Source organism: Patella vulgata, chromosome 1 (assembly GCF_932274485.2).
Source record: "Patella vulgata chromosome 1, xgPatVulg1.2, whole genome shotgun sequence".
Taxonomy (NCBI): Eukaryota; Metazoa; Mollusca; class Gastropoda; family Patellidae; genus Patella; species Patella vulgata.
The window spans coordinates 16,685,334-16,698,481 of record NC_065879.2 but is presented as its reverse complement, the minus strand read 5'-3'; positions in this window follow the sequence as shown (position 1 = coordinate 16,698,481).

The following is a 13,148-nucleotide window of genomic DNA, read 5'->3' as shown; positions in this document are numbered from 1 at the left end:
CTTGTTTCAATTTGAGTAAAAGAAGATGGTGGCTCAATGGACAGAGTCATACTTTGTTCCTCGACATCGTATTCAGACCCGGCTATCTCTTTCTCCAAGTTTTGATCTTGTGGATCAACAGATGAACCAAAACATGACGATCGAACAGAATCCATCTTGACTAATCTCTTCCTCTTTTCTTTCATGGATTCTAACTGGCTAATACTGCTGCACGAACTGACTTGATCGTCCACTGAAAATGTTGTATTGAGTACTGATGAATCATTGTTTTGGCAATCTTTTGTTTCGAGGACTGCGGCATTAGGTTGATCAGAAAATACAAAACCACGACTTTGAAGCGATTTCTGATCTGATGACAAGGAAGAAATGGAGGAAATGTCATCTACAGATTCTTCGTTCAACGAACCTAAATCTATTTTAGTAACTGAGGTTGACTTAAGTGCAGTTATCTGACTTGTGTCTATCGTAAAACTTTCCGAAGGTTCGCTTTTATCGAGATCTATCTGGGAAGACGTCTTTGTTTTTATTTTTTCCGGGGTTACGCGAGGTTCAGGGGTGTTACATGCACTATGAAGAAAATTTAGTCGTGAATTATTGGAAACATCTAAACTGGAATCTTTTTTCTGTTCGGTGCTAAGCTGATCACTTGACTGAAATATTCCAGCGTCGGTCGATCCGGCTACATCGCTGTCAAAAATATCTGGATTTATATCGGACAAAGTGTCGTCATTGACAATTCCGGTGACCAGAGATGTGTGATACTCTGTAGTAGCCGATGAAAATTTGGTTGATCCTTTGAATTGGTTGTCAGTACGCCGTCTGATTGAAAGCGAAGGTTCCGAGCTGAATAATTTCTTCATTTCATCCAAACTTTTGGCGCCAGATTTCTTATTTTTGCTTTTTCTAAACTGATCGAACTCGGTGTTTCCGAAATGGTTTTTGGTGAGAATATCATCCAATTTATCAATATCACCAATATCTACAACACTGAAGCTAAGTTTGCCGTTTGGCAGATTTGATAAACTGTGACGGAACTCAGAATCAACATGGCTGCTGGAAATATTGGGCATAGATTTGAATTTAGCGTGAATCTTGGTTTCGTTCAGATTACTTAAATCTTCCATTGAAGGGTGATATTTGCCCTTTTTATGTTTCAATATATTTTTTAATTTTGATTTTTTAAATTTGGTTTTTGGTCGAGAGAAGATTTCATCCATCTGTACATTAGGGTCATCATCTTCCTCAATGTTACTGGCATGTGGATTGACATCTTTGGTTTCTGGTGTTGGTGGTGGTGGTGTATTAATGGGTGAAACGTCAGAATTTGATTCAAATTTTGTTAAAGTAATGGACGACTGGTCTTTAGTATCTGTAAAACTTTTTGAAATATCAGGATTGGAAGTCTGAATCGTGACATCTTTTGAACTGACTTCAAACAACCGTTGAATATTCTTAATGTGATCCCTACGTGAAGTTCTTTCGGTGGCTGCCATGGCAGCTTTGTCACTATCGCGTTTGTACGTCTGAAATCCCTTTGAGTTGGAATTATTAACAATGGCTTCTGGATTTAATTTGGAATTCCGCTTCACGTAGCGTCTTGTGTTGGGGCGAGGTGGTTTTTGGATCACGTCACATGACCCCATGGTATTTGCATACAGGGGTTCATTTGCGTTGGTATCTGGCGGAAGACTTAATCCCTTATTTTCTGTGAATGTCAACACTGGACTTGCTGCAGCTGCAGGTGAATAAAAGGCTCTGCCTTTAGCTGGTACGCTCTGGGGTCTTCGAATTATATGAAGTTGTTTGCGATGATGCGGAGACGCTCCTCGTTTCTGCTGGTATTTTTTGGCTATCATTTTTTCAAGTTCAGACATTGTTTGGCAGGTTGTGTCTGGTGCCGTGTCATCGATCAAAAGATCAGGAGTGATTAGAAGACAATGACTGTTTGATGATCGCGATCGGGATGTGATGTTCGATTTCAATATTCTTCGCGATCCTTCTATAGGTACGGTCGTCCAAATTATTTCTTCCAATTCTCTACAACAAACAAATCAGAATTTGATATGTTTAATAATTAATTATTGAGGACATTTTAGAAATGTATGGTAAGAGAGACATAGGGTTTAGCATCCACTTGCCAAAAACTAGGTTATCGAGACTAACGTATGATTCCATTTTATTTCACTAATTCGCTTACGCGCTAGGGTCTTAGGCAGTGGGAGGAAAACGTAGGACCCAGAGAAAACCCATGTGGGGGAGGTGGGGGGGAGAGAAAGGTAAGAGGCTAACACATGAATCGATTTTATTTCACTCTTTCACTTGTGTATGGGGGGGTCTTTAGCAATGGGAAGAAACCAAAGAACCTGAAGAAAACCAACGACATTGGACAGGCGATACCACTTGTCACGTACCATCTGGGAATCAAAACCATGGAATTCGACTCAATGACAGACTTTGGGATCTAAAGCGCAAGCATCAGATCATTCAGCACCCAACACCTCATCAACTAAAGGAAATCTCACCTTTCTATATTATCTTCTACGTTACTACTATTTCCTTCTCTTATACTTCTGTCTTCAATTACCGGTACGCTAAAAAAAACACAACCCCAAAATAACAAATTTATAAATATTTCTCAATGCTAATGTTGGAACCATTCTGAGCTAAAGTAATATTGCAGAAATGGACAATAGAGGACCAGTTCTAACAAATTAAAAAAATATTTTTCAATTGAAATATTCAAACCATTCTTTTCTAAACTAAAAACAGAGAGCAAGAGAGAGAGGTAGAGAGTGGGAAAGAGAGAGAGGTAGAGAGTGGGAAAGAGAGAGAGGTAGAGAGTGGGAAAGAGAGAGGTAGAGAGTGGGAAAGAGAGAGAGGTAGAGAGTGGGAAAGAGAGAGGTAGAGAGTGGGAAAGAGAGAGAGGTAGAGAGTGGGAAAGAGAGAGAGGTAGAGAGTGGGAAAGAGAGAAAGGGGGTTTAAGGTCCACTCAACCCAAACTAAGTAACATACAGTTCAATTTTATTTCAATAATTCGGGGATCACGTGGCTAAGTGGGTAAGACGCTAGCTCGCTAGCCTGGAGGTCGGGTGTTCGATCCCTGCATTGGCCTAGAAAGTTCATCCAGATTTTCCGGCGTGGTTCTCCCTTGTCAGTGATGCAGGACGGAGGGGGCTGACAAGGAAAGCTGTCTAGTCGTTCGGATGGAACGAAAAACCAAGGTCCCGTGTACACATTGGCGTGCACGTAAAAGATCCCTTGGCAGTTGGAATTCGATATAATAGTAGGCCGTAGTGCCGCTGTCCGGGCAAAATTCCCTCATAGCACACTGTATGGCGTATGCCCGTCTTCATTAGCCCAGGTTAGGAGCAGAACAGTAGGACGTTAAACCCCATTTCATTTCATTTCATTTCTATTTCAATAATTCACTTGTGCATAGGGTCTTTATCAGGGAGAGGAAATTGGAACTAACATGGTTCAATTTTATTTCAATAATTCGCTTGTGCATAGGGGTCTTTATCAGTGGGAGGAAATGGGAAGACCCAGAGAAAACCCATGAGATTGGACAGACATCCCAAATCTTGTCACCTACAACTAAGCGTGAAATTGAAACTATACCACTTGACTCAATGACAGACCTTATGATTCAAGACGTATGCATTAAACCACTAGACCACCCACCCCACCTTGCTGAAAACAGAGGTACTACTTGAACTTACTGTATTAAAATATAACATTTTTAAAAGACAAGACCGCTGATCGTCATTTTATTTTCCCTTACATTATGTAAATTTTCCCGGCTTAATACACACTACATTGTACTCAAAATAATTATTTAAAGGGGCTTTATGTAGGATTGGATAAAGAGCTGACAGTTTTCATTATAATTGTTAAAAAATAGATAATGAAAAGGGAATACGTGTGTATGTAGAAAATTTCACTCTGAGCCAAGTTAGCGTTGTTAGAAGAACAGTGTAGCCTTGATTGTCATTGCTACCGTTGTTAAGATGATAAAGAAAGTCTTGATTATCCATTATTAAATTTAATCATTAAATGACCGAACCATTCTATTCTACTAAAAAATCAGCGCCATCCCATAGCGTCAAGAATTAATTATGGTCTTGTCTTGTTAATTAAAGTCTAATTAATAATTTAGATAACATCTAAGGCCTAAAGAAAGACCTGCAATAGACAGATTTAGCTCTTGAATACCTGTTTATTATTTGATTAAGACAACAAATCCAATATATTAAAATACAGATGTGACGTCATCCTTTGATGTTGGAGTACCATTATTTCAAATAATCGTACGGGCAATGTGCCAAGCGTAACTTGGTAAAATATTGAACTCGAGTGAGGTATTTCATTGCAAAGCATGTGCAAGTGTCTGTATTTTAAGATGTTTAATGGTCTCAAGCTTAAGACATTGCGTAATATATTGTAAAAACATTCGGGCCTCACCGCCCTCATGTTGTTACAATATATTACTTAATGTCTCACTAGCGACCATTAAACAATACTTAATGGTAGATAATCTCCCAGCTTGGATTCAATCTGATTTAAAAGGCAATCATCAAACGATTTTAGATAATATTTAAAGGTGACCCTGGTACATCTGTTCATATTTTTGTAAATATTCAACCAAACTGAATGATATTAAAACTGATATTCCTTTTAGAAATCTAAAATTTCACAATATAAAATTTCTAAGTATCAAGATAAGAAATGGATTGAAAATAAAATATCCTGTAAATACATGTACTTTTCTTCCAAAATAGAAATACTATTCTGCACCAACCAGGCGAAAGAAGACAGGCATATGTTATATCGTCAATGAAGTGTCAAAAGGGTGTATCTAAGAATTTCTAAAGATTAAGAAATTGAACCTTTTGCATTTCAAAATTTCCACAAATCAAGATACAACATTTGGACACATGATACCCAGAACAGTTCTAATTGGCGTAGAGATACACAGCTTAGACAGAAATGTGCATATTAATTGGGAGATCCTTGCCAGATCCTCTGTCTTGCATCACTGACAAAGAGGAACCATGCTGGAAAATCCCAAGTAACTTTCGTTGCCAACACCAGGATGAAACCTGGGACTTCCATGTCAGCAAGCCAGCACCCTATTCACTGAGCCACACATATTTATAAATAATTTTGAAAATTCCAAAATCGTTCAAGTACGATTTCAGCCTTCACGGTATTCACCTCAGTAAACTTGAAATGAAATGAAATCGGGTTTAACATTCTACTTGATCCAATAAGGAACGGGGAAAAAGATTGATCGACACATGTAATTAAATAACTAGGACTCCAGGTAAATTACTTCCTACTGATCACAAATCTCTGGGAGGAATGAGGTTTAACATGCTATACTATATACCGGAAAACACCGAAAAAGAACAGAAAATTACCGGAAAACTACCGGAAAACAACCGGAAAACTACCGGAAAACACCATGTTATACCAGAAAACACCGGAAAAACACTAAATACATGAAAACACACTAAATACATGAAAACACACTAAATACCAGAAAACACACTAAATACCGGAAAACACTCTAAATAGAGAACTCAGAGTCTGGTCCTCTGGAAAACACCGGAAAAACCTAACCCTAACCCTAACCCACCGCTGGTCCTCTGGAAAAACCTAACCCTAACCCTAACCCACCGCTGGTCCATGGAAAACACCGGAAAAACCTAACCCTAACTCTAACTCCCCGCAAACAGAGGACCAGGCTATGGATTACCTATTTAGTGTGTTTTCCGGTATTTAGTGTTTTTTCGGCTTTTTCCGGTATTCAGTATAAGATGGTGTTTTCCGGTAGTTTTCCGGTTGTTTTCTGGTATATAGTATTGCTGGGTTTAACTTCAACTTGACACAAAAATGAAATGTAATGGGTTTAACGTCCTATTGTTCTGCTCTGACTGGGCTAATGAAGAAGGGCATATGACATATAGTGTGCTATGACTATGAGGGACAGCAGCGCTAAGGCCTACTCTTATATTGAATTGCAACTGCCAAGGGATCTTTTACGTGCACGCCAATGTGTACACAGGACCTCATTTTTTCCTCCCATCTGAATGACTAGACAGCTGTCCTTGTCAGGCCCTCTGTCCTGCACCACTGACAAGGGGGAACCACATCGGAAAATTCTGATGAATTTTCTCGGCCAACGCCATCAGCCAACCCCATGAGCTCCAGGTTAGCGAGCCAGTGTCTTACCCACTACTGTCATTCCCACTTGACACAAAACTAGGTCATTTCCGAAAATATGGTTCAATTTTGTTTCAACAATTCGCTCAGGGATCTTTAGCAGTTGAAGGAAACTGCAGGACCCTGAGAAAACACATGAGGTTGGACGACTTCCCATTTTCTTGTCACGTATAAGCAGGGAAACTGTATGACATATGTCTGTCTTCATTAACCCATTTCATTTCAGGAGTGGTTCCAATGCCATGCAGGGGGTTTGGGGGTTAATGCATGTGCATTGCACCATACGGCCTGTCATTCAGTCAAGTGGTGTGGTTTCAATTCCCCGCTTGTACATGTATGTGACAAGGGGTAGGGTCACCTGTCCACCCTCAAGGGTTTTCTCCCACTGCTAAAAAAAAAAACCTACGCGCTAGCAAATTATCGAAATAAAATTGAATCATTTTTGTCCCAAAATGACCTAGTTTGTGTCAAGTGGCCTTAAACTCCATTTCTCTCTATCTCCTCCTAGCACTATTCAAAGATTATTGAAACAAATGTGATAGAAAATTAATACAATCAGAAACCATTGTGTCCTTAGCATGAAATAATTTTAATAGTCAAGGTAAAAAATAATACAACTAAAAGTAATTCACCTACCTTTTAGCGTTAATATTACCATTTTTATCATTCTCTCTGGTCGCTGTAACAACACACCATGACTCATTCTCAGGACTAAAAACATCTAAAAGAAAAAAGAAAATCAATGTTTTGTCGAGGAATGAACTGACCCAGTCTGTCACACGAAGACAAGAATGCATGTGCATGTGTTTTAATAACATTACAGCACACACACTGTAATATCTCGTCAATGATGTCTGCATGCCTGGGTGTCCGTCTGCTGTTATTTAACTACGTCTGGTGAAAATCAATAAGTGGGATTCTGTGACATATGACTTCATTCCTGCCTTTATTTTTCTGCCTTTAATTTAATAGAATTTCTACACCTTTCTTTATATCAATTTAGATTGAATTACAAAATATTTAAATATATCTTATTTTATAAAATGTTACATTAATAGAATTTCTACACCTTTTTATTATAAATAATATTGATACTTTCTAATTCAACTGTAAATAGCATTAGAAAATAAATTCACTAAATTTATTATAAAAAATACTCCATTAACAGAATTTCTACACCTTTTTCTCAACTGTAGACTGAATTAGAAAATATTTATATAAATTTTATTTTATACAATGCTCAATTAAACATACATTATGCATGAGCTAAATCTGCATTTGCTGGTCTTTCTTTAGGCCTGAAATGTTTTATAAACTATTAATTAGACATTTATCAGCATTAAAAGAGCTTAATCAATTCTCGATGCCATCTTACATGTATGTGTCAGTTTTTATTGGATTTGAATCAGATCTGCTGCTTAACACTCATTGATGATTTAATCAAAAAATGGATAATAGAGACTATGTTTTTTATTGTACAGACTTTAGTAATGATGACCGAGGCTAGGCCCATAATTCAATCGCTAATACATGTACCTCGGTTCAGAGTGGAGCAATTTGACTGAAATTTTCAGCATATTCCTTTTACATCATCTAGTTTTTAACTATAGTGAGAACTGCCAGCTTTTTAATCTTCCACAATGCCCCTTGAATAGAATTTCTACACCTTTTTATCAACTGTAGATTGTGGTTACAAATAAACTCTTTCTATTTTATAGAAAATCCTTATTGAATCAGCCATAAAAAGATAATTAACTATTGATTACTAAATTTTTACAACTTTTTTTCCCCCATTTATTCTAATTTATTATTGATTAAGTATGTATCATTATTGTATTTTCATTTTTGTTTTTTTCCCCCATTACTCAGTAAATTCAATTTTCAAATTGATAGTATTTTATTAGTTCCTTACAGTTGGTGATCCTGATTGTGCATTTGCTCGCTAGCCTGGAGGTCGGGGGTGTTCGATCCCTGCATTGGCCGAGAAAGTCCATCCAGATTTTCCGGCGTGGTTCCCCCTTGTCAGTGATGCAGGACGGAGGGCCTGACAAGGACAGCTGTCTAGTCCTTCGGTGGGACGAAATACCGAGGTCCCTTGTACACATTGTTGTGCACGTAATAGATCCCTTGACAGTTGGAATTCTATATATAAGAGTAGGCCGTAGTGCTGCTGTCTGGGCAAAATTTCCCTCATAGCACACTGTATGGCGTATACCCGTCTTCATTAGCCCAGTTTGGAGCAGAACAGTATGACATTAAAAACCATTACATTTCATTTTATATTTCTATTTTCTTCACATGTGAAAATACTATACGAAATTTTTATACGAATTTAATATCGATAACTAATTATAAGTTTTATCCAATACTGCTTAGAAGTAGTTCTAAATGTGTATTACAAAATGAATGTAAGTCTAATAAATAATGTTTCATTTCATTTCATTTTGGACTGAAGGCTCTTGTCACATTATCAGACACAAATTATCACACACCATTTTTATTATATAACATATACCGTTGTGTGATAATTTATATCTGATAAGGTCTGTGACAGGTGCCTTCTGTCCAGGCTTGTATATATACGTTATGTGATAATTTGTACTTAATTAAGTCTAGAATGTAGCCTACTCAAATTGATTATTTAACAGATATTCAAGTGTGAGCTGTTTTAAAGTAGCTAAGTCTCTAACTCAATATCATCCAAAGTCTTCAACATTGAAAACACAAATTATTTGTCAACTTAAATCAATATTTATGCTGTGATCGTACCGGAAAAAGATGGGCTTCTGATATCCAATATTTAAGACAAAATAAACATTTTGCCATTGGTACACGAATCGTGTACCATAATGCGTTCCAGCCCCAGTTCTAGCAAGAGACTCGAGGAACGAGGCTAGACATATTGCACTAAACCAAACGGCGTATGTAGACTGGAATAACCAGGCGCTAGAAATTGGCATTCGATTGAGACTGCTGGCTTATTTCGCGGAACATAACTGATTTGAAATTAGAGTAAAAACGGAAACCATTGAATGTGTATCAGTTTATATACATTCATATTACAGTATTATATGAGTTGCGACCCACTTGTGTCAATATCTAGGTCCCAAATGTTAGCGATTTAGCTCCTTTAACATGTAGCATCTCTCCCTCAAACCTGAACCCCTACCCTGACCCTGACAGAAATAATTGTGCCTACATGACATAAAACCAGTAAATAAGCAGAATGAAATTAAAGTAATTACCATTGCCATTAATCTCTCTGTTTCTCGGCAACAATTCACCATTCCTCACATCAACAGTGCTTCCTGGATGAACAAGTCTTGTGACTGCTGAGGAGAGAGAACTTCCAGACTCAGTCTCTATAGCACTATCAGATGGACACTGAAACTGATTATTCTTACTGGACGATTTGGCTACAAACTTGGTGTTCCTATCTACTGGAAGGAATTGATTGTGATTTAAAACATTACTATGATCAAATTTTGGCACTTCTCTTTGATTTGAAAGTGCATTTTTTTTCATACGTAGAAGCGTATGAATTCTGTCTTGGACGTACGAGCTGCATGGTTCGTTTTTTCTTTCCGCAAAATGCAACTTTGCATTTTGTTCAAAAGTTCTACTTGAATACTTAAGCGAGTTTGAATTTTTTGGAGATATATTATTGTTAGAAATAGAGGCACTTGACGAATTTTTGGAATTAATTGAATTTTCTACACCACTTTGAATTTTGGCTTCTGTTCTTTCTGAAAACTTTGGTGTTCTGGAATATGAAGATCCAGATTTGGTTGAAGTTCTAACATTTGAGTTGATGTCCACAGATTTTTCTGAATTGCACGAAACATTTTGTTGTTTTCTCAGGAAATCTGACAAAGATTGAACTTTGGGTGGTACACTTCCTTGAGTGTCTGTTGCTGTGGGTGGAGAAATACTGGAAAAAGTGATGTCGATTTTTGAAGACAATTTTGAATTTGAATCGACTGAATGCTCACTTTGGATGGAACTGGAAGGCGATGACACAGAGTTGTATGAATGACTTGAACTGGACGTTGAATTTGGATTATCTTTTTTCTTGAAAGGAGACTGGCCGTACAACAGGTCATTTAAATTACGTGAGTTTTCCTGCAGACGGTCACGCAAAGTAGATCTTGATCTGATGGTTTTGGTGGATTCAAAATTTCTTGAGCGGGTATGCAGGTCATTTGACATTTTGATAATCTAATTTCAAAGAACAATTAGCAGTCTCAACTTATACATTTGTTACAATCACCAAATGAAACATCAAATTTGTTGTAAACTTCAAGAAAAGGTAGTTTATGAATTTTCTTGTTTTGGGACTCACTCTTCTTCTCTCCATTATACCAAATCTGTATTTTCTCAAGTCTCCCCAAATACAATAATACACTTTACCTTTCTATGCAGACACCAAAAATCTGTATTTTCTGTCTCTCCAAATCCAAAAACACACTTTACCTTTCTATGAAAACACAAAAAAAATCTACGTTTTCTTAGTCACTCCAAATACAAAATCAAAAAACACACTTTTCCTTTCTATGAAGACACCAGTTATTCATTCAACATCCAGGTTTCTGAATTGGGCAGAATTTCGGGCAAGGATATACACCGAATACTAGCCCTTTCATCAATTCACTCAACTTACACGATTCTGGATTAAGCAGAATTAAAATAGTTCTGAGGATTTCAGGCAAATACAAGTACATACACACACAGCAATTACCCTTCAATATGACTGGTAAAATCCACTCAGCTACTGATTATAATCAGCTTTGTTTCTCATATTGTTTACGACAATTATCACACGCGCAAACTTTCCAACATTCATTGTCAATAGTTATAGGCAATAACATGTCAATTAAACATCCATTGATTAATATCTGTTTTTATTACAATAGAATAATACACCCTAGATCCTGATATCTCTTACAGAATCCTTATATCGGTAACAACAGTATAAAACCTTAAGTAATCAAGCTATGCACAGTTCAGTAGAGGGCGGGTAATCTATATTTATCAAAACAAAATTAGATCCTTACATTGGAATATGAAACAACGGTAATTCTCATCAAGCTATGCACAGTTCAGTAGTGGGTGGGTAATCTCTATTTTATCAAAACAAAATTAGATCCTGATATTAGAATATGAAACAACGGTAATCACTGAATTCTGAGGATATTAATTAATTTTATGGCAAGTCTCAATTCTGATCAAGATATGCGCAATTCAGTAAATTTTTCCAGTCATCAAACATTACAATCTATCGACAGATAAAGAAAATATTTAATTATTATGGAAATTTTATTATTATATAGAGCTTAATCATTTGTTGAAGTAGAAAATATTCTGATATTCAGAGCTCAATCAATTTTTTTGATATTCAGAGCTCAATCAATTTTTCTGATATTCAGAGCTTGATCATTTGTTGACGTCGAAAATGTTCTGATATTCATTGCCCGATCATTTGTTGAATTTGAAAATGTTCCAATAATCAGAGCTCAATCATTTGTTGAAGCGGTATATATATCAATATTCAGAGCTCAATAATCTAATATTCAGAGCTCAATCAGTTGTTGACACTGAAAATGTTCGATATGCAGAGCTCAAACAGTTGTTGAAGTTGAGAACGTTATAATATCCAGAGCTCAATCATTTGTTGAATTCACTGGTTGTATAGTTAACCTGGTTATCTGTTTATTATGGAAATAATGAAATGATCACAATCTTGGAATCAAATCCCTGTCACATGATCTGTCACTCATATTAACAACGTAACAAATGTCATTAAAAGGATAATATTAATAACAGTATATCACATTGATCATCTTTTGACATTAGCTATATATCTATTATATCTAAATCAACTGGCTGATATACATCTATATTTACTTCCAAATAGAATTTGTCCAATTTATATTGCTCAACTTTATAACATATGTTATCTTACATCCATTAAAGATGGAAGCTTAGTTTCGTTTTGACATTAACTACCGGTATATCTAAATTAATAATCTGGTGTGCGACTGCTTTTACTTCCAAATAGGAATTTGTCACTTCATATTGTTTCCCTTTATGAATTAATGCTGTGAGCTTTCCATATTTTCTATCAAAATTAACGTATATAATGCTTTTTACTTCCAGATAGGAATTTGTCACATTCATATATTGTTTCCCTTTAGGAGTGTTTTTTATCACAGGGATTAATGCCATAAGCTTATCTCATTATTCACAGTTTTCTTTCGGAATTATCAAAATTAACTGGTTACCACGTACATCTGTTTATACTTGCAAATAAAATTTTAAAAATATTTATAATATTTCACTTTATGATATACACTGTATCACATGCATTAAAGATGTACGCTTATTTCATTAATGACAGTTTTATATCACATTATCTAAATTAACTGGTTACCACAAGCATTAAAGATGTATATTCATTAATAACAATTTACTTCCAACATTATCTTGATCTAAATTAACTGGTTGGCATTCGTCTACTTTTACTTCCAAACAAAACAAGCTATCACTTCATGACATATAACATTGTATCACTTGTATTAAAGATATAAGCTTATGTCAATAACAATTTTATTATCAATATGGTAAACAGTGGTCTTATTCCAGTAATTTTATCAGAAACATGGTTTTGGTTAGTCTCCATATTACAACTAGATTGATTGATCTCTGTTGAGTCTTTTTTTTAATTCTATAATAAAACTGTTCTAGAAGCAGCTACAGGCTACAGAATTATAAAAAGATTAATATCTGTTGATTCTCAGTTTAAATTCTGTAATAAATCCATTCTAGAAGCAGCTACAGGCTGTATTATGTCAGGTATCAGTTGACATCTCATTAATCTGTTATACAATCCAGGTATCATATCTAATCAGTTCTCGATTTACCTG